This window comes from Sus scrofa, chromosome 16 (assembly GCF_054392235.1).
Source record: "Sus scrofa isolate SSC_HxYL_T2T_F1_AM1 chromosome 16, Sscrofa_HxYL_maternal_Yorkshire_Landrace_v2.0, whole genome shotgun sequence".
In the NCBI taxonomy this organism is placed as follows: Eukaryota; Metazoa; Chordata; class Mammalia; order Artiodactyla; family Suidae; genus Sus; species Sus scrofa.
The window spans coordinates 75,787,565-75,809,036 of NC_139398.1; the positions used below are offsets into that span (position 1 = coordinate 75,787,565).

The 21,472-nt window shown below is 42.4% G+C and overlaps 1 long non-coding RNA gene across 3 annotated transcripts in view; it reads left to right on the plus strand.

The window, feature by feature from the left end:
• The window catches only part of LOC106506544 (uncharacterized), a 143,206-nt gene that overhangs the window by 45,173 nt on the left and 76,561 nt on the right, over window positions 1-21,472 (plus strand). The window contains exons 2-3 of one of the 3 annotated variants that reach the window (XR_014830945.1): window positions 11,190-11,283; window positions 13,952-16,441. The exons of 1 other annotated variant lie outside the window; for it this stretch is intronic. This is a non-coding gene — a long non-coding RNA (uncharacterized LOC106506544). Of the gene's footprint in view, window positions 1-11,189; window positions 11,284-13,951; window positions 16,442-21,472 lie in introns of those variants that run through there. One more of the 3 variants, XR_014830948.1, reaches the window with a different exon arrangement.

Genomic DNA, 21,472 nt, shown 5'->3' on the forward strand with positions numbered 1-21,472 from the left:
TCGGGCCATGAGCAATAGTGGAAACCAGCATGCCAAGAAGAGAACATAGTAGACACAGGAAGTGAAGGTAGAGGTCAGAGAACACAAGGAAGCAGAGAGGGGATGGTGGTGGGAGCTTTCTGATACAGTTCCTGTTCCACAGGCCTTTTATTTATTTATTTATTTTTTGTCTTTTTTGCTATTTCTTGGGCCGCTCCCACGGCATATGGAGGTTCCCAGGCTAGGGGTCCAATCAGAGCTGTAGCCACCTGTCTATGCCAGAGCCACAGCAACGCGGGATCTGAGCCGCGTCTGCAACCTACACTGCAGCTCACGGCAACGCCGGATCGTTAACCCACCGAGCAAGGGCAGGGACCAAACCTGCAACCTCATGGTTCCTAGTCGGATTCATTAACCACTGCGCCACGACGGGAACTCCCCACAGGGCTTTTAATCCTTCCACACTTAGCTTTCTTTAGAGACCCTTGGATCCTTCCTTTAAACCTGAATTTTCACTTGCATTAGCCAGAATGCGATCTTTTCCTGGCAACCAGGAAATCTTTTTTTTTTTTTTTTTTTTTTTTTTTTTTTTTTTTGTCTTTTTGTCTTTTTGTTGTTGCTATTTCTTGGGCCGCTCCCGCGGCATATGGAGGTTCCCAGGCTAGGGGTCCAATCAGAGCTGTAGCCACCTGTCTACGCCAGAGCCACAGCAACGCGGGATCCGAGCCGCGTCTGCAGCCTACACCACAGCTCACGGCAACGCCGGATCGTTAACCCACGGAGCAAGGGCAGGGACCGAACCCGCAACCTCATGGTTCCTAGTCGGATTCGTTAACCACTGCGCCACGACGGGAACTCCAGGAAATCTTTAATTAAGACGAAAGACTTAATGAAACAAATCATGGCACCATCTATCCTGAAAGGGCTCATTTATCTCTTTATTCACTCAACTGATATTTACTTAACTGAAATGTGCCATTGCTGGGGATACTAGCAAGAGGGATGCAGCAATGAATAAATACTTAGGGGTTCAAAATTCGTTCAAGTTTGGAACAGTTGAAGGGTCTGGCTCAGTGAGAAAGAGAGCATGATGGCTGTCATCCTTTATTTGAAGGGAAGTTTTTATTATTATTTTTTTAAATAGTTATTTACGCAATACATTTTTCTGCTAAACAGCATGGTGATGCAGTTACACATACATGTACACATTCTATTTTCACACATTATCATGCTCCATCATAAGTGACTAGACACAGTTCCCAGTGCTACACAGCAGGATCTCATTGCTAATCCATTCCAAAGGCAATAGTCTGCATCTATTAACACCAAGCTTCCCATCCACCCCACTCCCTCCCCTTCCCCCTTGGCAACCACAAGTCTGTTCTGCAAGCCCATGAGTTTCTTTTCTGTGGAAAGGTTCATTGGTGCTGCATATTAGATTCCATATATAAGCAATATCATATGGTATTTGTCTTTCTCTTCCTGACATACTTCACTCAGGATGAGAGTGTCTAGTTCCATTCATGTTGCTGCAAATGGCATTGTTTTGTTCTTTTTTATGGCTGAGTAGTATTCTATTGTGTATATATACAACCTCTTCCTAATCCAATTGTCTGTCGATGGACATTTGGGTTGTTCCCATGTCTTGGCTGTTGTGAGTAGAGCTGCAATGAACATGCGGGTGCATGTGTCTTTTTCAAGGAAAGTTTTGTCTGGATATATGCCCAAGAGTGGGATTGCTGGGTCATATGGTAGTTCTATGCATAGATTTCTAAGGTACCTCCATACTGATCTCCATAGTGGTTGTACCAGCTTACATTCCCACTGACAGTGCAGGAGGATTCTGAAGGGAAGTTATAGGAACAGGAATTAGACTTGTTTTGTTAGCCCCAGAGGGCATAAGAATGGGTGGGCAGAAATAAGAGGGTACACTGGGACTCGAACTAGGAGAGAGCTCTCCAGCAGTTTGGCAATGTCTACAGATAGAAAGTTGAGTTCCTCCCACCAAGGAGCCAAATGAATAGTTTTCAGGATAGCTGCAAACATCAGATGAAGGTTTAGATGAGATGACCTCTAAAATTCTGCCCCAAAGCTCTAGGTTCTAATTTTACTTTGGACTTTTATGGTCTGTGTGATTTTAGGCAAGTTATTTAACTTCTATGGGGCTGTTTTCTCATCTGTAAGATGTGGTTGTGAGAAATAAATTATGAGGCACTTAGTAAGGACCTGGTACAGAGAGGAACTCAGTAAGTGAGTGCTTTCTTGATTCTTTGCTACAGGTGAGGCTTTTCTTTTCATGAAATGATGCTTTCTCAACCGCTGCTGTCACTTCAGGGATATTATTTGCTTTAAGCAGTTGTAGTCCATGAAGATAATATAGCTTATGTCTTAGTCTCCTTGCTTAGCATTGGGCTGTGCACAAAGAAGGGCCTTAATAAATATTAGTAGATGTGATTTAATATGGCGTCTTAGCTAACAGCCCTCATGGCACAGTTTACATAAGAATGCAAGCCCTCTCTAGCTTTAAAATTAAATAGTCACAAATAGATGCAGTATACACACATAATTCTATGCTCAGATATGCATTCATGCACGCACACAGATGGCACCTAAGCAAATGCACATGGCATGCAGACAAGCGTGGCCATGCACACCCACTTGCAGACTTTCACTTCCCCCTCCCTGTAATCAAGAAGATGGAGGAAGAATCCGCCTGTAGGATGAGTCACAGAGGCAGTCGGGATAAAGGGCAGGATTCAGCATCCCTGGGGAATCTTTATTTATAGCACTGGCTGCTAGGAAGGGGGCTGAAATCATTCCTAAGGAGCTTCAGTTGATGGAGAGTGATAAGATAACCAAGAGATGTCATTCCCACCATCACGCTCTCTTAGAAGCAGACGCCTGTTGCTGCCTGAGCCCAGTGAAGTGCTGTGTCACTCCAGGGCTGTGGTCCATGGGGAGGGGTTGCTGACTGCATTCTAGCCGGTCCATCGGCAGCTGCTGGGCCCCTTTCCCTGGTGTGCAATCTCTATGCTAATCCGAGCAAATCCTCCCAGCTCCAAACAAACAGAAACCTTTGGGCCTGCAGAGGCCACTGATCACAGAGGATACTGTTTAGATTAAAATGATACAGTCTAATCCACTGGCCCAATGGTCCTACCTCCGTCAACGGTGTGGTTCCTGTAATGAGCAGAGTAAGTGGCAATGCAACACCAGGCTCAACCTGCCCTCCCAAGGGCCAGGGCTGGGTAGAAAGAAGTTAGCTCTTTGCTGGGCTTTGAGGGACACTGGCCAAGTCTGGAAGGAGAGGTGGGCAGTGAGGTATTTAACTGAAGACTCTGGGTCTCATCTCCTGTTGTACTTGAGTCACCCAGAATACTGTTTGATATAGAGGCAGTACCTAGAATACCTTAGCTGACAACTGGACACATGCATGATCTCTTTAATTCTCTAGTATATGAGGATGCCAGTTAATGGTTCTTAGGTAAGATGCATGCTAGAGAGAAAAGAACATTTTCAAGAAGGCCAGGAAGACCAGAGCGCTAATCCTGCCTCTTCTCCTAGAAGACTTTGGGTAGTTCACGCCTCAGTTTGCTGATCTATGAAATGGGAACTCACTGATACCTACTATGTTTGTGGGGCTGTGTTAAGGATTACAGATGATACTTCACTCTGTTATGTGCTACCTAAGAGATATATGCTACTATCATCCAATAACACTTTAGTTGAATTAAGTGGCCAGATTGCACCTGACAGGGAACAGGGGATAGCCCCCTCCCCAAGACTGTCTGGGACTGTTTGTTCTACTGGTCCCTTACTTTTGAGCCCTTCTGAGTGGCCTGGAACCCTGCTCTGAGTGTAGTTCTCCTCTTAGCTCTCATGGTTCTCAGTTGGCTCAGGTGTGAGCCTAGACTTAGCTGAGGTGGGAGATCCCTTGAACTGGATACTTGCCATTTAGTGAGACCCTGTGTCCTGCTCTCACATGCTCTTCCTCTTGGCTCTTAACCTTCACTTTGGCTCCTGGCCCTGAATGTGGCATAGGTAAGAGCTGCTGCTTATCTTTGAACCCTTAATTCAAGTGGGTCATTCCGGGCTTGCTGGTCCTGACCATCTGGACATGTCAGGGTTGCCTGATGCTGATCTGGTGACTGGTCTTGCCAGTTCCCTCCTCTGACTCTCAGATCTAGTTCAGCCCTGGAGTCCTGACAGGACCAAGCTGAAGAGCTCTGAACCTGTTCTAGGATACAGAGCACCTAGCTTGAGCCAGCACTTGAGCCTTGAAGTTTTTTCTGGGAGGAAGTCAGAGGGCAAGGGAGAGTAGAAAGTGACTCTGGGGAGAAAATGAAGAATGAAGAAGTAGAGGACAGTCACTTTGTGATATAATACCCATCCTTATCCTCAGGATGAATAATGGTCATTCCAGCTACCATTAAAACACCACTTCTTAGACTGAAAGAATAACAGAGTGGTCACTAAAAGCTTAAGGTTTTAGACCTGAGCTTGAAACCTGGCTCTGTCACTAGCTAGTTCAGACATGTTGCACTGTCTTTCTGAGCTTCAGGTTTCTTAGTTGTACAATGCTGTCAGGAACAGTACCTTCCTCCTAGGGCTGTTGGGAGCATTAAATGAGATGATGGATGGAAAGCACTTGGCACAGTTCCTAGCACACAGTAGGCAGTCTATAAAATGGTGAGTATGATGACAAATTTGTTCTTTGATCCCTGCACTGGTGGCTACTCAGGGTTGTCAGGAGTATCTGATACGATAGTGAATTTGGAAGTGTTTAGGAGCCTGGAGAGTATGATGTCAATACAGAGCATTGAAATAATTATTTCATTTCTTAGTTTTTGAAATCTGCTAACTGATGTGCTGTTGGACGTGGATTGGGCACCTGGCACAGAGAGGGAATAAAGGACACTCCCAGACTAGGCTCATGTATGACATTTTGGTCTGGTGCAATGGGATGGAAGCAGCTTTGACAGGGTCTTCCTATAGTCCCAGGGCCATCTGGGGCCACCAACATCACCCAGTCCTTCCAGCTTAGCAGAGTGTGTTGTAAGTGGGGAAGGCACCTTGGACCAGGAGTTAAAGCTTTATTTGTGAACCATTCCCAGAGTCTATGGCTCTGAGGCTGTCTGGGACTAATGGAGCCAAGGAAGAGGTGACAAGGGACCAGGCAACAAGCCCTGATTTATGACCTGAGGCTCTAATTCCAGAAGCCGCATCATCAGTTCCTTTGGGAAAGAGCCTTAGGCAGATGAATGGCCCTTCCAGCTGCAGGACTGAGTCCCAGGCCTGCTCCCATGGGCAATTGCTTTTTACGCATGCCTTAGGGAGAAGAAAACATGGACAGCAAATTCTGGGACTGTGTCAGGATGGAACCTGCCCTCCTATTGGCCAGGAGAACACAAGCACTAGGCCCCTAACTGTGGCAAGGGGTGGTAGAGTTCATGGCAAGATGATCCTACTGTCAGCTGGGCAAAATGGAGTGCATAAGAAGAGAAAAGTGATTATTTTGTATCCCAGGCTCATTGTAGAAACCCTATAGACATTGCAGGGGTTGATTCTGCTCAGCCTTGTTTCAATTCTTCCCCAGCATCCCAGCTGACATAGGGTCATTTTAATACAATCATGCCCTTGTATGGCCATGCCTTTCATAGGTGGTAGGTGTTACAAAAGGTCACCGTCAATTTCTCCACTAAGTTCCATTACCAGAGGTTCCCTTCTCTTATCCTTGCATCACTATGGTTCAGGCTCTAAGAACAGGAGTGAGGAGAATTTTGTCCTACCAAACATCCATGAGGCTAGGAAGTCCTATGTGACTTCATTAGTGCTGAGGAGACACAAATGTTATCTGGGATCAAGCCTCCCGAGTCTTATCCAGTTCAATAAGTGCTCATTTCTTTTCAGCAGAATAAAAATATCCTATAAAAAAAGACACTGTTTGAAGAAAGAGGCTTGCACTGAGGTAAGAGCATTTCTGTGCTAAGAGCATTGTGGAGGGTGGGTAAGTTCAAACACATACCCCTATTGAAGGTGATGGACATTTTAGACCCTTGCCAAACTAACCTGTGGACTCTGCTCCCCCAAGCAAGTCCAGAGTCCTTGTGTCCCTGTGTGATCCAGGAAAGTGGCTTAATTTAGTCTATAGGCCATAAAATTGGACATCTTCACGTTTGCTTCTAGGTCATCAAAAAGTTTCCAGAGTGCCTCTGTTGAAAGACGTCAGAGAAGAGCTAACATGGACTTCATGCAGTGTACTGTACACAGTCCAGCGATGCCCTTCGATGACAGGGGAGGATGAGTCACCACCGGCTTCGGGGATTGAGAAGAAATGTCAGTGCAGTCATGAATAATAGGTGCTGTACTAACACCTAAGAAGGTTAAGGGCAGGAATTAGTTGGCAAGGAAGAAAACAGTATGTGGGGGAGGCCAGCTACCATCCTACAGAACTTCTGTAGCTCACTGCCATCTGATTGGATAGCCAAGGAAAAAAGGGATTCTCTTTCATATTAAAGGAAAAAATATTGGTGTGTTGGAGAGAAGGGTCCTTTTTCAAGGGTGGAGAGGTGGACTTGATGGCTTCTAGAAGCCACTTCATTATGGCCAGGAGAGCTAGCAGGCAGAAATTGATGAGTTTAAGCACTTTTCTAAGCATTTTGGGTGCCTCAAAAGGACATTCTGCAAAAAAGGCATAGCCCAAACTTGGCTATATCCAGGTAGACCTTAACATGAAGAAGTGCTATGGACCCTAACAGGAAGAAGTACTAGGATGTGTTTCAGTCCTCACAATTAAGAAAGTAAGTGGTTCAGAAGACAGTCCCTACCCTCTGCATAAGAAACAGGAGGTGAAGTTAAAGAGCTGGGGATAGTATTTCTACAGACCTTTTCTTTTTATATAATTATTTTTATTTTTTTCCATTATAGCTGGTTTACAGTGTTCTGTCAATTTTCTGCTGTACAGCATGGTGATGCAGTTACACATACATGTACACATTCTATTTTCACACATTATCATGCTCCATCATAAGTGACTAGACACAGTTCCCAGTGCTACACAGCAGGATCTCATTGCTAATCCATTCCAGAGGCAATAGTCTGCATCTATTAACACCAAGCTTCCCATCCACCCCACTCCCTCCCACAGGTCTGTTCTGCAAGCCCATGAGTTTCTTTTCTGTGGAAAGGTTCATTGGTGCTGCATATTAGATTCCATATATAAGCAATATCATATGGTATTTGTCTTTCTCTTCCTGACATACTTCACTCAGGATGAGAGTGTCTAGTTCCATTCATGTTGCTGCAAATGGCATTGTTTTGTTCTTTTTTATGGCTGAGTAGTATTCTATTGTGTATATATACAACCTCTTCCTAATCCAATTGTCTGTCGATGGACATTTGGGTTGTTCCCATGTCTTGGCTGTTGTGAATAGAGCTGCAATGAACATGCGGGTGCATGTGTCTTTTTCAAGGAAAGTTTTGTCTGGATATATGCCCAAGAGTGGGATTGCTGGGTCATATGGTAGTTCTATGTATAGATTTCTAAGGTACCTCCATACTGTTTTCCATAGTAGTTGTACCAGCTTACATTCCCACCAACAGTGCAGGAGGGTTCCCTTTTCTCCACACCCCTTCCGGTATTTGTTATTTGTGGACTTATTAATGATGGCCATTCTGACTGGTGTGAGGTGGTACCTCATGGTAGTTTTGATTTGCATTTCTCTAATAATCAGGGATGTTGAGCATTTTTTCATGTGCTTGTTGGCCATCCATTTATCTTCCTTGGAGAAATGTCTATACAGGTCTTTTGCCCATTTTTTCAACTGGGTTGTTGGCTTTTTTGCTGTTGAGTTGGATAACTTGTTTGTATATTTTAGAGATTAAGCCCTTGTCAGTTGCATCATTTGAAATTATATTCTCCCATTCTGTAAGTTGTCTTTGTGTTTTCTTTTCGGTTTCCTTTGCTGGGCAAAATCTTGTCAGTTTGACTATGTCCCATTGGTTTACTTTTGCTTTTTTTAAATTTTTTATTTTCCCACTGTACAGCAAGGGGGTCAGGTTATCCTTACATGTATACATTACAATTACAGTTTTTCCCCCACCCTTTCTTCTGTTGCAACATGAGTATCTAGACATAGTTCTCAATGCTATTCAGCAGGATACTTTTGCTTTTATTTCTGTTGCTTTGGGAGACCAACCTGAGAAAAAATTTGTAAAGTTGATGTCAGAGAATGTCTTGCCTATGTTCTCTTCTAGGCGTTTGATGGTGTCTTGTCTTACATTAAGTCTTTCAGCCATTTTGAGTTTATTTTTGTGCAGGGTGTGAAGGTGTGTTCCAGTTTCACTGATATGAATGAAACTGTCCAGGTTTCCCAGCACCAATTGCTGAAAAGACTGTCTTTTTCCCATTTTATGTTCTTGCCTCCTTTGTTAAAGATTAATTGACCATAGATGTCTGGGTTTATTTCTGGGTTCTCTACTCTGTTTTATTGGTCTGTATGTCTGTTTTCATACCAGTACCACGCTATCTTGATTACTGTGGCTTTGTAATATTGCCTGAAGTCTGGAAAGTTATGCCTCCTGCTTGGTTTTTGTTCCTCAGAATTCCTGGGAATTCTGGGTCTTTTGTGGTTCCATATAAATTTTTGGATTGTTTGTTGTAGTTCTGTGAAAAATGTCATGAGTAATATGATAGGGATTGCATTGTATCTGTAGATTGCTTTGGGTAGTATGGCCAGTTTTACAATATTGATTTTTCCAACCAGGAGCATGGAATAGCTTTCCATTTCTTTATATCTCCTTTAATTTCCTTGATTAATGTTTTATAATTCTCAGCACATAAGTCTTTCATACACACCTTCTGATCAAATGCTTTTCTGGTAACTGACTCTGGGGGAACCAGCCAAGTATGAACATCAAGAAAAATGACCAAATGCCTCACCATCTGAGAGTAATGCAGTTGCTTGTTAGCCTAACCAGAAAAATCTCGGTGAGGGCGGGTTCAGAGGCCTGTAGACTAAGAGGACTGTATACTGCAGACTGTCCAGTGTAATGGATGTTGCTGTACCATCAAACTGAGTATGTTTAGATTGGGGGTTTATGGGCCAGGGTAAGAACATTAACAACAACAGAGCCCATCACACACTGGGTTCTCTAGAAGCAGGTGTGGAGACAAGGTTTCGTGTTAGGGATCAACACCTGTGGAAAGGAGAGGATGCAGGATTGGGCAGTGGGAGAAGTGGAACTGTGATGCTTGTTTGTGGTGTTCTGCCACAGTGGCTCCGAGAAACCCAGCCTTTATCAATTAGTGGACATGAGCTGCCAGGGAAGGGCACAGTCTTACACTAGATAGCTCTCTGCAGTTGAAATAGCCCTGCTTGAGAGGACAGTATTCACAGCCGCAGGTATGGCGAGTCTTTCCTTGAAAGGAGGTATAAGCAATACTTCTTTGTGTCCTCCACAAAATCCAAATATTGAACCTAGAGAAGATCCTCTTGATGATGTGATAGTCCAGAAACAGCCTATGAGAACCCCAAGCTATCTCTTGACCAAGGCAGTTGGACAAAGCAACTGAAATGCCCATGATGGTATTGAGAGCAGAACAGAGCAAGAAGTCAGGGTTTGGATTCAGATAGACATGAATTCAAAGTCCACAGTAATACTTACTAGCTGTGTAACTCTGGGCAATTAATAAACTTTGCTTAGCTCTATGGCCTACTCCATAAAATGGGGATAATAATATGTGCTTGTCCTGTGGCTCCGTGACCTCAGATCCATGCCTTTTACTCCCTCCTCTGTTCTGTGTTGCAGGGAGCTGATCTCTGTAAGCTGTTGTTTCCATACTTCTGGGTCAGCTGGCTTCTGGCTGGGTTGGGCCAATGGTGGGAGATCTGGGGGCAAGAAGAAGGGGCTAGCCAGGGCATTTCTCCTCTTCCCATCAAGTTCAGGTGGTATCTCCTGCAGCAGCTCTTTGTTCACAGAGGGGAGCTGGTATCAACACTATCACACTTTAAGGGCACAGTTTATAGGTTTTAACAATGTTAATGAGCTAGTGCCTTAATTAGGATTATTTTAGTTGACTCACCATCATTCATGTAGAGAATGGGATATGTCATGGAATTTTTATTAGGATGTGGAAAAGCAGACTTTGAAGTATGTCTAGGCTTCTTGAACTGCAGGGGTCCCAGTGAGTAATTAAATTAGTGGGAAGAAGGTTGAAGGGTGTCAACTGGTTGCAGAGGAGGGGACCCTATAGCAGGGGCATTTAAATAGTTTTTGACATCAAAGTTGCTAGCATCACAACTCTGCAAAGGATTAAGGCCTCAAAGATGTTTGGAATTGGCACTCGAAGCCTGTCAAAATAGAGCTTTAACTCACTTTTATTATCCTCTTCCTTGAATCTTGTAGGTTGAATGGTGGCCCCCCAAAGACATGCCCAAGTTCTAACCAAAAGTGTCTATACATGTGTCCTTATTTGGAAATGAGATCTTTGAAGATGCTAATTAAGTTAAGGATCTCGAGGTGAGAGCATCCTGGATTTAGAGCAAGCCCTAAATCCATATGACTTTTTCAGAGAAGAGAGAGGATCGAGGCACATAGATACAGGGAAGATGGCCACATGGAGATAGAAACTGGGGCTATGCTGCCACAAGCCAAGAAATGCAGGAGCCACCAGAAGCTGGAAAAGGCAAGGTTGGCTCTAGGCTATCCCCTAGAGCCTCTGGAGGGAGTATGGTTCTTTTGACACTTTGATTTCAGACTTCTGGCCTCCAGAACTGTGACAGAATACATTTTGGTTATTCCAAGCCACTCACTTTGTGGTAGTTTGTCCGGGCAGCCCTAGGAAATGAATACAGACCCCAACTTTCAGCTGTATAGTGTAAGTAAGCTATTTCCTGAAAGCACATCTCTTTAGTGACCTCAGGTCTTTGATCACGTTGCATTGGACACACATAATTTATATATATTGCATGCACATTTAACTGTTGATTTGGCAAAAAATAAAAGACAGATTCATTGATAGAGAGAGGTAGAAAGTAAGAGTGAACTAACAGTTAAGTTACTGGGGACAGCTCTTCTCCTTTCCACACAGTAAGTGCCACCCTGGAGGATGCAGGAGGTGAGGTGATGACTGGTTCTCTCCTGTCCTGTGCACCTCACACTATGTGTGACCTCAGCATTTAAGAATTCATATTTTTCTTATAACATAGCACCTCAAGATCCATCTGATGCTCAACTGAAGCCAAAAGCAATTGATTTCAGGACTAGAGGAAATACTGGCTCTACTGGATTTCTTGAGAGATGGTATGTCATTCTTCAACATGGTCTCTGATAAAGGATTTTCAAAGGATTTTGAATATCACCTAGTCATGATGTGTTTAGCTTTATGCATTGATTTTAATAACCCAAAAGTTAATAAGATTTGATTTCTCTGAATTCGCTTTGCTTAGAATTTCCTAGCATGCTTCAACATAACACCTTTAAAAAAAAAATTCTCCCTGCATCGCCTGTGTTGAATTTCCAGTTTTTTTTTTTCAAATTTCCACATTTTCCTCCATCTCCCCAATGCATCTTTACTTATAGGAACTTGTGCACATATCAGCCTCCTTTACAGGAGTTCCTTGAGATTGGAGGCTGCATATCTTTGAATTCCCTAGAGGTGAAATGGATGAAACTATATGTATGTATATAAATATTTATATATTTATATTTATGTATGTGGTATTTATGTATATATGTATATATGAACAGATGGATAGACTGATGAGTTTCCCAGATTTCAGAGAAAAATCAAATGAGAACTAATAGCCAAAGCAAAGAGAGCCTATTTACACTGACTCATGTGAGGCTTGATACACAAATTAGGACTCAGATAGACAGATGACTTTGTACCCTAGCATACAGCTGGTTGACTTATGCTAAGGCCAGACACTGGGAACCCCTTTAAACCACTGGTGCTGAGATGTGTCTGTATTACACCTGCTTCTTAAAGAACGCTTCCCTGCACCTCCCAGTCTAAACGAGTCCGTCTCCTCTGTCATATGCTATCATAGCATCCTTTTTTTCCCCTTCGTACAACTGTCATAGTTTGAAGCTGTATTTATACTTTTTGACTTTTTGATTAATATCTTTTATACTCTACTGGATGACTTTACACTCATGAAAGGTAGGATTCACATCTGTTTTATTAACCCCGATGACTTTGTATCTAGCCAATGCCTGACATATAGTCCTATTGCTCCAAACGTCTGCTAGTAAGTGACTGTGTATGATGTATCAGACACTGTTCACAAGTGCTTTGCACAAATCATCTTTCATCTTTATAGCAACTCTATGAGCAGGAACCATTATGATTTCCATCTTATAGATGAGGAAACTGAGATACAGCAAAGCTAACTTGCCCAAAATCTTATAGCTAGGAAGTGGTAGAGTTGAGATTTAAACCCAGCACGCTCATCCCAAAGTCAGGAGTAGCCACTAAACATTTGTTGGATAAATGAATGAACCATGATAAACATTAATGTGTATGGTGGGACTGTGGGCTCAAAATTAGGAGGATATATATAACTTTTGGGCTAACCTCCTAGAACCTGCAGAAATGTCTCCTATAGCTACTTGGAGAATTAGTCTTCATATCCTTCTGAAATACTTCTGGTAATAGGGACTCACAACATTTTCCCTTATTTTGTCTTTTTACGGCTGCACCTGCAGCATGTGGAAGTTCCTAGGCTAGGGGTGGAACGGGAGCTGCAGCTACCAGCCTGCACCACCACAGCCTCAGCAACACCAGATATAAGCCACATCTTAAATCTATGCTACAACTTGCAGTAACTTTGGATCCTTAACCCGCTGAGCAAGGCCGGGGATCAAATCTGCATCCTCGTGGACACTATGTCAGATTCTTAACCCGCTAAGCCCCAATAGGAACTTCTTACTAACTGTTCTAAATGGGCAACTATAACTACTGAGATGCTCTTCTTACACAAAACTGAAATTCACTTCTTCCACAAAGAAGAAATTCACTTCACTTCCAAATTCTAACTATTGAGATGCTCTTCTTCCACAAAGCTGAAATTCACTTCCATGGAACTTCTACCTGTGGATACTTGTTCTGCCTTCAGTAGTTTAGAAGAATTTTAGTCTCTTCCACATACCTCTAATAAGACTTTCCAATTAAATGACAGCTTGCGTCCCAGCAATAGGTCCAATCTCTGGTCAAACCATCGTGTATTGGCATCCCTATTAAACTGTGGTGTCCATGTTGGATACAAGGCTTTCCAGGAAGGCTAAGTCCGGGCAGGGGGGGATATTTATCTCTGTATTCCTGGAGACTGATGTGCTGCTGCTTACTGAATTAAAGTCAAGTGATTTTATAGTGGTGATAAAAATCCCTTTATTTTATAATTGAAAAGTTACAAAATACTTTTGCATGCTTATTTTCAGTTGATTTTTCTCTACAATATGGCATTTGAGCTGTGTTAACTTTTTGATTAGGGGTTCAAAGATCTTAGAGCTATATTAGAGATACTCTGAGGTCCAGAGAGATTAAGTGGCTTGCTTAGGGCCAAACTAGTAATAAAATTAAGATTCCTTCTAAAATTGTGCTTTCTGGAATCCATGACCTTCTTACCATGATCTCCCATAAACCTGTTTATTTCCCCACCTCTGGTTCTTTTCAATATGTTAACTGTGATCAAAATTGTACTGGCAATGAACCCCCTGTAATTGGAGGTGTACAAACTGATAATTAGATGACTTTGGGGCAGGGATGTTGTACCTACAGCTACAGTTGAGACATCTAATGAATATTGGTCTAAATGATATTTTCAGGTAATGTAATGCCCAATCTTACATTTCTATGCCACTCAGAGATTGCACAGGCATCAAGGAGAATCTTAGATGTAAAGTTTTGAAGAGTTCTACCAACCAAATAATTTCTGAATACAGCAACTTTGCTTCTTACTCCCTATAGGAGCCAAGATCATCATCCTTCAAGACTGAAACACTGCCAGAAACAGAAAACTTTTCAACACTGATTATCAACTCCTTGTGGGACTTTCCAAGACCATTTGTCTAATCCTACTCATTTTTCATACCCCCCTCAACTTCTATCCACTCTGAATAGTCTTTCTCAATCCTTTGAATGAGAGTGAAACTTACCCTCCCACATACCATCCTAGCATCTTTTATCTCTTCTATGAAATTTATCCAAGTCTGCCTTATGTATATTTTCCTGTTTCATTCAGCAATTAATACTGATCTATAATTTTGCCCTCAATTTATTATTATTGTTAGCCACATGCCAAGCCAAGAACTTCACATTTTGCCTTTTTTTGGCTTTACTTCATTTACTCTTTGCAATGACCCTATGAGATAGATGTTTATAACACCATCATTTTACAGATAAGGAAACTTAAGCTAGAACATTGTCATTTTCCACAGTAAGATTACATGATCAAAGATTAGCTTACGAGTTCTTAGAGGACAGAGCCATGATTCTTAATTTTCCCCATTCCCTAGCATAGTGTTGATGATTTTTTTCTGTTGATTAATGCATGGACCCAGAAAACATCACACCATACTCAGGGTAGAGAAAGCAGGTGGTGGCAAAAAATCAAATCCAGGTGGATATGAGAGGCATTGGATTGAAGTAAAAGTAATCCTTAGTTTTGCATTTAGAAACTATATTATGAGAGAAACTCTTGCCGTCTTTCATCATATAGTCACAGAAAAATACTGAACACAAAGGGCAGTGGTCTACAGTTTTGATTTTTAGTCTTGGGTAGACTGAAAGGAAGAAAATTCTTACTGTCTTATCAGTTGATGTGAGAATTTTTTTCTAAAGAAAGATTCACTTTGGTGGGAAAATGCCCTTGGTAAGTCCTCTTGTGGTAGAAACTAAGACTCTGGATATATGGTATAATTGAGCCTAAGGAAAGAGGAAGGACATCCTTGTTGCTTTGGAAAGGGAGTGGGAAATATGACAGAGGGAGAGAGCGGGCGTGGTAGAACCAGAAGATGGTGAATCAGCTGTGTTGAGTGGTGCGTGATGTAACTACCCTCCACAACTGTCTGATGTTCAGTAAATTCTTGGAAACTTAGCAAATGGCTGGTACAGATTTCTCTTGAAAAAATGGGGACAATTGAGTTTCATTGTGGCTCAGTAGTAATGAACCCAACTAGTATCCATGAGGACGTGGGTTTGATCCTTGGACTTGCTCAGTAGGTTAAGGATCCGGCATTGCCTCGAGCTGTGGTATAGGTCACGCAGATGAGGCTTAGCTCTGGCATTCCTATGGCTGTGGTATAGGTCAGCAGCTGCAGCTCTGATTTGACCCCTAGCCTGGGAACTTCCATATGTCATGGACATGGCCCTAAAAAGACAAACAAAAAAGAGAGAGAGAGAGAGAGAGAGAGAGAGAGAGAGAGAGAGAGAGAGAGAGAGAGAGAGAGAAGAGAGAGAAAAGGAAAATGGGGACAAGATTGTGCCTTGGTACCTGGGAGTAAATATTGATAATGAACCAAATGATAAGATCCTCAGCATCAGGAAAAAGCAAAGATCTTGAGGATGTGTTAAAGCTTTCCCATACTATGGAACTGGGCATTTAAAGCAATATCACAGAGATCTCAAAAAGTTTTTTTGGGCAACTGTCTGTCATTTGGTAACATAGCCACAAGTGGTCACATGACTACCTTCAATTCAATTGGACAGAGAGTAAATAGACATTTTTTTGAGGACTAACCAAATGCCAGGCACTTTGCCAGATTGGACGTCATCTCTGGGCTGAGAGAAATTGTGAACTTGACCTATGGGAATTTGTCCCTCAGTGGTTCTGCTGAGAATTCTCTGTCAGTTCTGCTGGTTGCTCACTAGTTCCTAAGGTAATTAACCCAGATTATTCTTCTAAGGGGAAGGACCTGAATCTGGGAGCTTTCTTTCCCTTATTTTCCCCATCAAAATTTGTCCATTTACAAAAAGCTGTAGGATTTCTCTGAGAGTGTTCTTTTTTTTTCTTTTTTTTTATTACTCAAATGAATTGATCACATCTGTAGTTGTATAATGATCATCACAATCCAATTTCACAGGATTTCTATCCCACGGCCCAAGCCCATCTCCCCACCCCCAAACCATCTCCTCCGGAGACCATAAGTTTTTCAATGTCTGTGAGTCAGCATCTGTTCTGCAAAGAAGTTCAGTCTGTCCTTTTTTCAGATTCCACATGTCAGTGAAAGCATTGGATGTTGGTGTCTCATTGTATGGCTGACTTCACTTAGCATGATAATTTCTAGGTCCATCCATGTTGCTAAAAAAGCTGGTATTTCATTCCTTTGAATGGCTGAGTAATATTCCATTGTGTATATGTGCCACATCTTCTGGATCCACTCCTCTGTCAATGGACATTTAGGTTGTTTCCATGTTTTGGCTATTGCAAATAGTACTGCAATGAACATTGGAGAACATGTGTCTTTGCGAGTCGTGGTTTTCTCTGGATAGATGCCCAGGAGTGGGATTGCTGGATCAAATGGTAGTTCTATTTTCAGTTTTCTGAGGAATCTCCATACTGTTTTCCACAGTGGTTGCACCAATTTACAATCCCACCAGCAGTGTACTAGTGTTCCTTTTTCTCCACACCCTCTCCAGCACTTACTGTTTGTAGACTTTTTGATGATGGCCATTCTGGCTAGTGTAAGATGGCACCTCAGAGTGGTTTTGATTTGCATTTCTCTGAGAGTGTTCTGAACTTAGACTTGGGAGACCTAGGAGGAAATCTCTGCTCTAAAATTTTCCAGCTATTTGACTTAGGACAAAGTATTTCACTTTTGAGAGTTGTATTTATTTTCGTTTCTCTCTCTAAAATGATTTTTACCTGTCACCCCATATATTGTGAGTGGCTCAAAGGCAAGCCATGTTATCTTGTCTGTATTTTTAGCACCCTAGAATAGTGCTTGATTATCAATAATGTTTGCTGTAGAAATGACTTAATGAATGAACACATACCTGCCCTTGCTACCTCCTCCTCCTCTCCTTCTCCTTCTTCTTCAACAGCCACACCTGCAGCACACAGAAGTTCCCAGGCCAGCGGTCGAATTGGAGCTTCATCTGCAACCTATGCCACAGCTTGTGGCAACACAGATCCTTAACCCACTGAGAGAGGCCAGGGATCGAACCTGCATCCTGATGGACACTATGTCAGGTCCTTAGTCTGCTGAGCCACAATGGGAACTCTGCCGTGCTACTTCTATGAAGCTCAAATGAGTTGATGATTATGAAAGAGGTTAAAAAATCCCATAATTTGCTTGTTTACGAGAAACTTCATCACAGCTAGGTGTCACATTTGAAATCATAAAGCTAAACCAATTTATTTAAGGCATTAATATTTGAACGTTAGCTTTACGGGTTACCTCTGCTGGGGGCTACTTGTGTCTTTGTATGTAGGGTTTGGGAAGGCATATTTTACAAAGGGAATTTAATGAACTCATAGGAATTATGGACAGCAGTGATGGGCATATTGAAAATGATATTTTTGAACAAAGAGGGGGCTTTCTTGGCTTCTTTAAGCAGAAAATAAAACATGCCAGCTTAAGTCGTCCCCACAATTGCCATGACTAGAAGTATCTTTTCTAAGACTCCTGGAAAAATGCAATACAGTTGTGACAAGCTATGTCTTTAACTCAGTCTCCATTTACAATGAAGCACAAAAAGCTTAAAACAAGTGGCTGAGCAACATAGTGACTGTGGGACTTAGCGATCATCATGAGCTAGAAACCATCTGAAGTATGCTTTTCTTTGGGTTTCATACAAAAACTTCTCCTATTTCATTTTATATTGCGTCTGCTTTGCACAAGTGATTTTTTTTCCTCAGAGCACCATGAATGATTTATGATTTTCTGACGCCGCATCCGACAAGATTACATAAGGAAGAGAGAAAAACAAGAGATTAAGCCAAACTTTAAAAAAAAACATTTAAAAAAAAGTAGATTTCATTTTGGTTTCAGTCAGACAACAGTCTTCTACTCACTGAAAGTGCTCGCTCATTCCAAAGTGCACCCCATTTATTCGAGGATCCCCTGATTTCATTTCACTGTAGCCGGCACACTATCATCAACTTCATGTGTGGCCTCCGGTGAGGTCCTGGAATGTCCAAATGCCCTGATTCCTCCCCTTCTTCCCCAAGGTAAACTTGGCAGTTGGATTGTTTAAACAGCCTCATTTGTTTGGTTGATGATTTGACCAAAACCTTGATGACAGGAATATCTACTAGTCTTGTCATTTCTTTAATGATGAGGTAATAGGATAGATAATAAAGTTTGCAGGGGTCTGGAACCATCTATTTCTACCTGTTGTAGATAAAGAAACTGATGACAAGAGAGCTGGAGTGACTTCCCCAAAGCCAGATAGTGAGATTAGCTCAAGCAGAGCAGTGGATGTAATTCAACCTCTGGGCGGTGTAGTCCATGCCTATTTACTAAGAAATTCTCGTCTCCTTATTTAAATGGTAACATCGGATATTATTTTCAAACTAAAGGAAAATTGGAATTCCTGTTGCTGACTTGTTCATGAAGTGAGAACCAGTCTAGGAAAGGTGGCAAGTGGTAGCGAGGAAGGGTTTGTGTTGAAGGTTCTAGTTCTGGGTAGCAGGCTGGGTGGCACGAGGTGGCTCACCAGAGTGGGCAGACGTGGCCAGATCATGGAGACGAAAGCTTGTTTGAAACCTGAGGTCTGGTCAGTGGACCTCTATACGGTATTTGGTTTGAGGGGTAGGTGTAAGATGACGAGCTGAAGGTGAAACCAGTGTGAGGAGCTGAGGTGCGACAGAGGGGCGGAAGACTGAGGTGAGAGGTCAGTATGTGGGCTGTGATGGAGCAGTGGGGCCATCGGGGAGAGCAGGGGCCAACTGTTGGTTTAAGGGAGCAGGACTGAGTTGTGTCATTTCAAGTTTAAAGTCAAGGATTGAGAACCCACTACCTTTACCTCAAAGGAAAAAAACCAAGTTACAGAACAGTGTGTAGATTGTGACTTCATGAATGCGAAAATACGGCTAGACTGGTAGAACGGAGGATGCCGTGTATTTTCCTTGTTAAGAGCTTGGGCCTAACAGTCAAAACCCCTGCATCTTCTTTTTTTCTGCCCACTGCCAGTGACTCTGGGCCAGTCGCTTAATCTGTCTATGCCTTAGATTTCCCAGCAATAGAATAAAACCTACTTTATCAACTTGCTGTCAAGTTCTAAGATAATGCATATAAGATACTTAGCACAGTGCCTGCAGGCACATAGTAAAGGTATAAAAACAATTTCTACGTATTTTTTTTGGACTTGTTCTTTGGAATAAGGTAAATCTGGACTTGAAACTGATCCCTGTCACTTGGTGTGTACACTTGGGCAGGTCATAAACTCTCTGAGCCTCAGTTTCCAATATGTAAAATAGGGCTAATGATTGCCACATCGTGGGGATGTTGTGAGAATTAGACAATGTAACATGGAGTTCCCGTTGTGGCGCAGTGGTTAACGAATCCGACTAGGAACCATGAGGTTGCGGGTTCGGTCCCTGCCCTTCCTCAGTGGGTTAACAATCCGGCGTTGCCGTGAGCTGTGGTGTAGGTTGCAGACGCGGCTCGGATCCCGCGTTGCTGTGGCTCTGGCATAGGCTGGTGGCTACAGCTCCGATTAGACCCCTAGCCTGGGAACCTCCATATGCTGCGGGAGCGGCCCAAGAAATAGCAACAACAACAACAACAACAAAAGACAAAAAGACAAAAAAAAAAAAAAATAGACAATGTAACATAAAAGCCTCAGCCCAATGTAGTCAAAGAAAGGTAGTTCTAGGGGACTGGAAGCACCAGGATGAGATTAAAATATTGAATGACAGAGTTAGAGACATGAAAGGAAGAATGTTCGTAAAATTTTAAGAATTTCTCATTGTTAATGTCTGCGTGTTTAAAAAACAGTGTTTACAGTTAGGCTGTTTTGTTGAAAATAAAAGAATGACTAGTGAATAGCAACCTTTAAATTAACAAAAATAAAATCTATTGTTTGCTTTGCAATGCTCTAGTGCCAATGATAAGTAGGTAAATCCAAAGAAAGACAAGCTCAGGCTGTAATAGCGATGGACTGGTGTCTAGTGACTTCTCTCTTAGGTGGAAATCCCTGCAACTGTTTTGGATTGAAATAAATTCTTGTTTTTCCAAATGACCTAATCAAGTTAAGTTTTTAATTTTTTAATTTTTATTTTTGTCTTTTTAGGGCCGTATCTGCGGCATATGGAGGTTCCCAGGCTTGGGGTCCAATCAGAGCTGTAGCTGCTGGCCTACGCCACAGCCACAGCAACTCGGGATCTGAGCCGCGTCTGCGACATACACCACAGCTCATGGCAACACCAGATCCTTAACCCACTGATCAAGGCCAGGGATTAAACCTGCATCCTCATGGATGCTAGTCAGGTTTTTTAACTGCTGATCCACGATGGGAACTCCCAAGTTAAGTGTTTTGAAGGTGTAGACATGACCATAGCCAGTAGCAGAGATATCTTAATTTTTAGTCAATTGCTATACTGAATTACAGAATTTTAGAACTGGAAGTAATTTCAACTTTGCCATGAAGCAAGTTTTTGATTACTTTCTCCCTGCCTTAAGCAATAGGGAGTGAATCTAAGAACCCCCGAGAAGGTACTGTTGCAGTGGTGTTCTCAATTGCTGCCAAGTGCCACTTACTTTCCATCATCCCTTCTAATTGTGAACTCTGAGCTGCATTACCCTCCACTGAGCAACTGCACCTTCTATCAAGAATGCAGTTTGGGGAGTTCTTGTTGTGGCGCAGCAGAAACAAATCTGACTAGGAACCAGGAGGTTGGGGGTTCCATCCCTGGCCTTGCTCAGTGGGTTAAGGATTGGGCCTTGCTGTGAGCTGTGGTGTAGGTTGCAGATGCAGCTCGGATCCTGCATTGCTGTGGCTGTGGTGCAGGCTGGCAGCTGTAGCTCAATTTGACCCCTAGCCTGGGAACCTTCATATGCTGCGGGTGCAGCCTTAAAAAGGATAAAAAAAAAAAAAAGGAGAGAAAGCATGCAGTTTGGGGGGAGTTCCCTGGTGGTCTACTGGTTTTGATTTGGCACTTTCACCACTGTGGCCAAGGTTTAATCCCTGGTCTGGGAACTGAGATTCCACATCATGTTGCTGTACACCATGGACACACACACACAAAATGCAGTTTGTTTAGAACTAATAAATGAATTCAATTTTGCAGGATACAAAGTTAATATGCAGAAATTATTAGAGACAAGTGTATTATGTTTATATACATTAATAAAGAATTAACTGAAAGAGAAATTAAGAAAACAATCTCATTTACAATTGCATTGAAAAGAACAAGACACCTAGGAATAAATCTAACCAAAGAGGTAAAAGACTTGTGGTCTAAAAACTATAAGACACTGATGAAAGAAATTAAGATGACACAAACCAATGGAAAGATACACCATGCTCATGGACTGGAAAAAA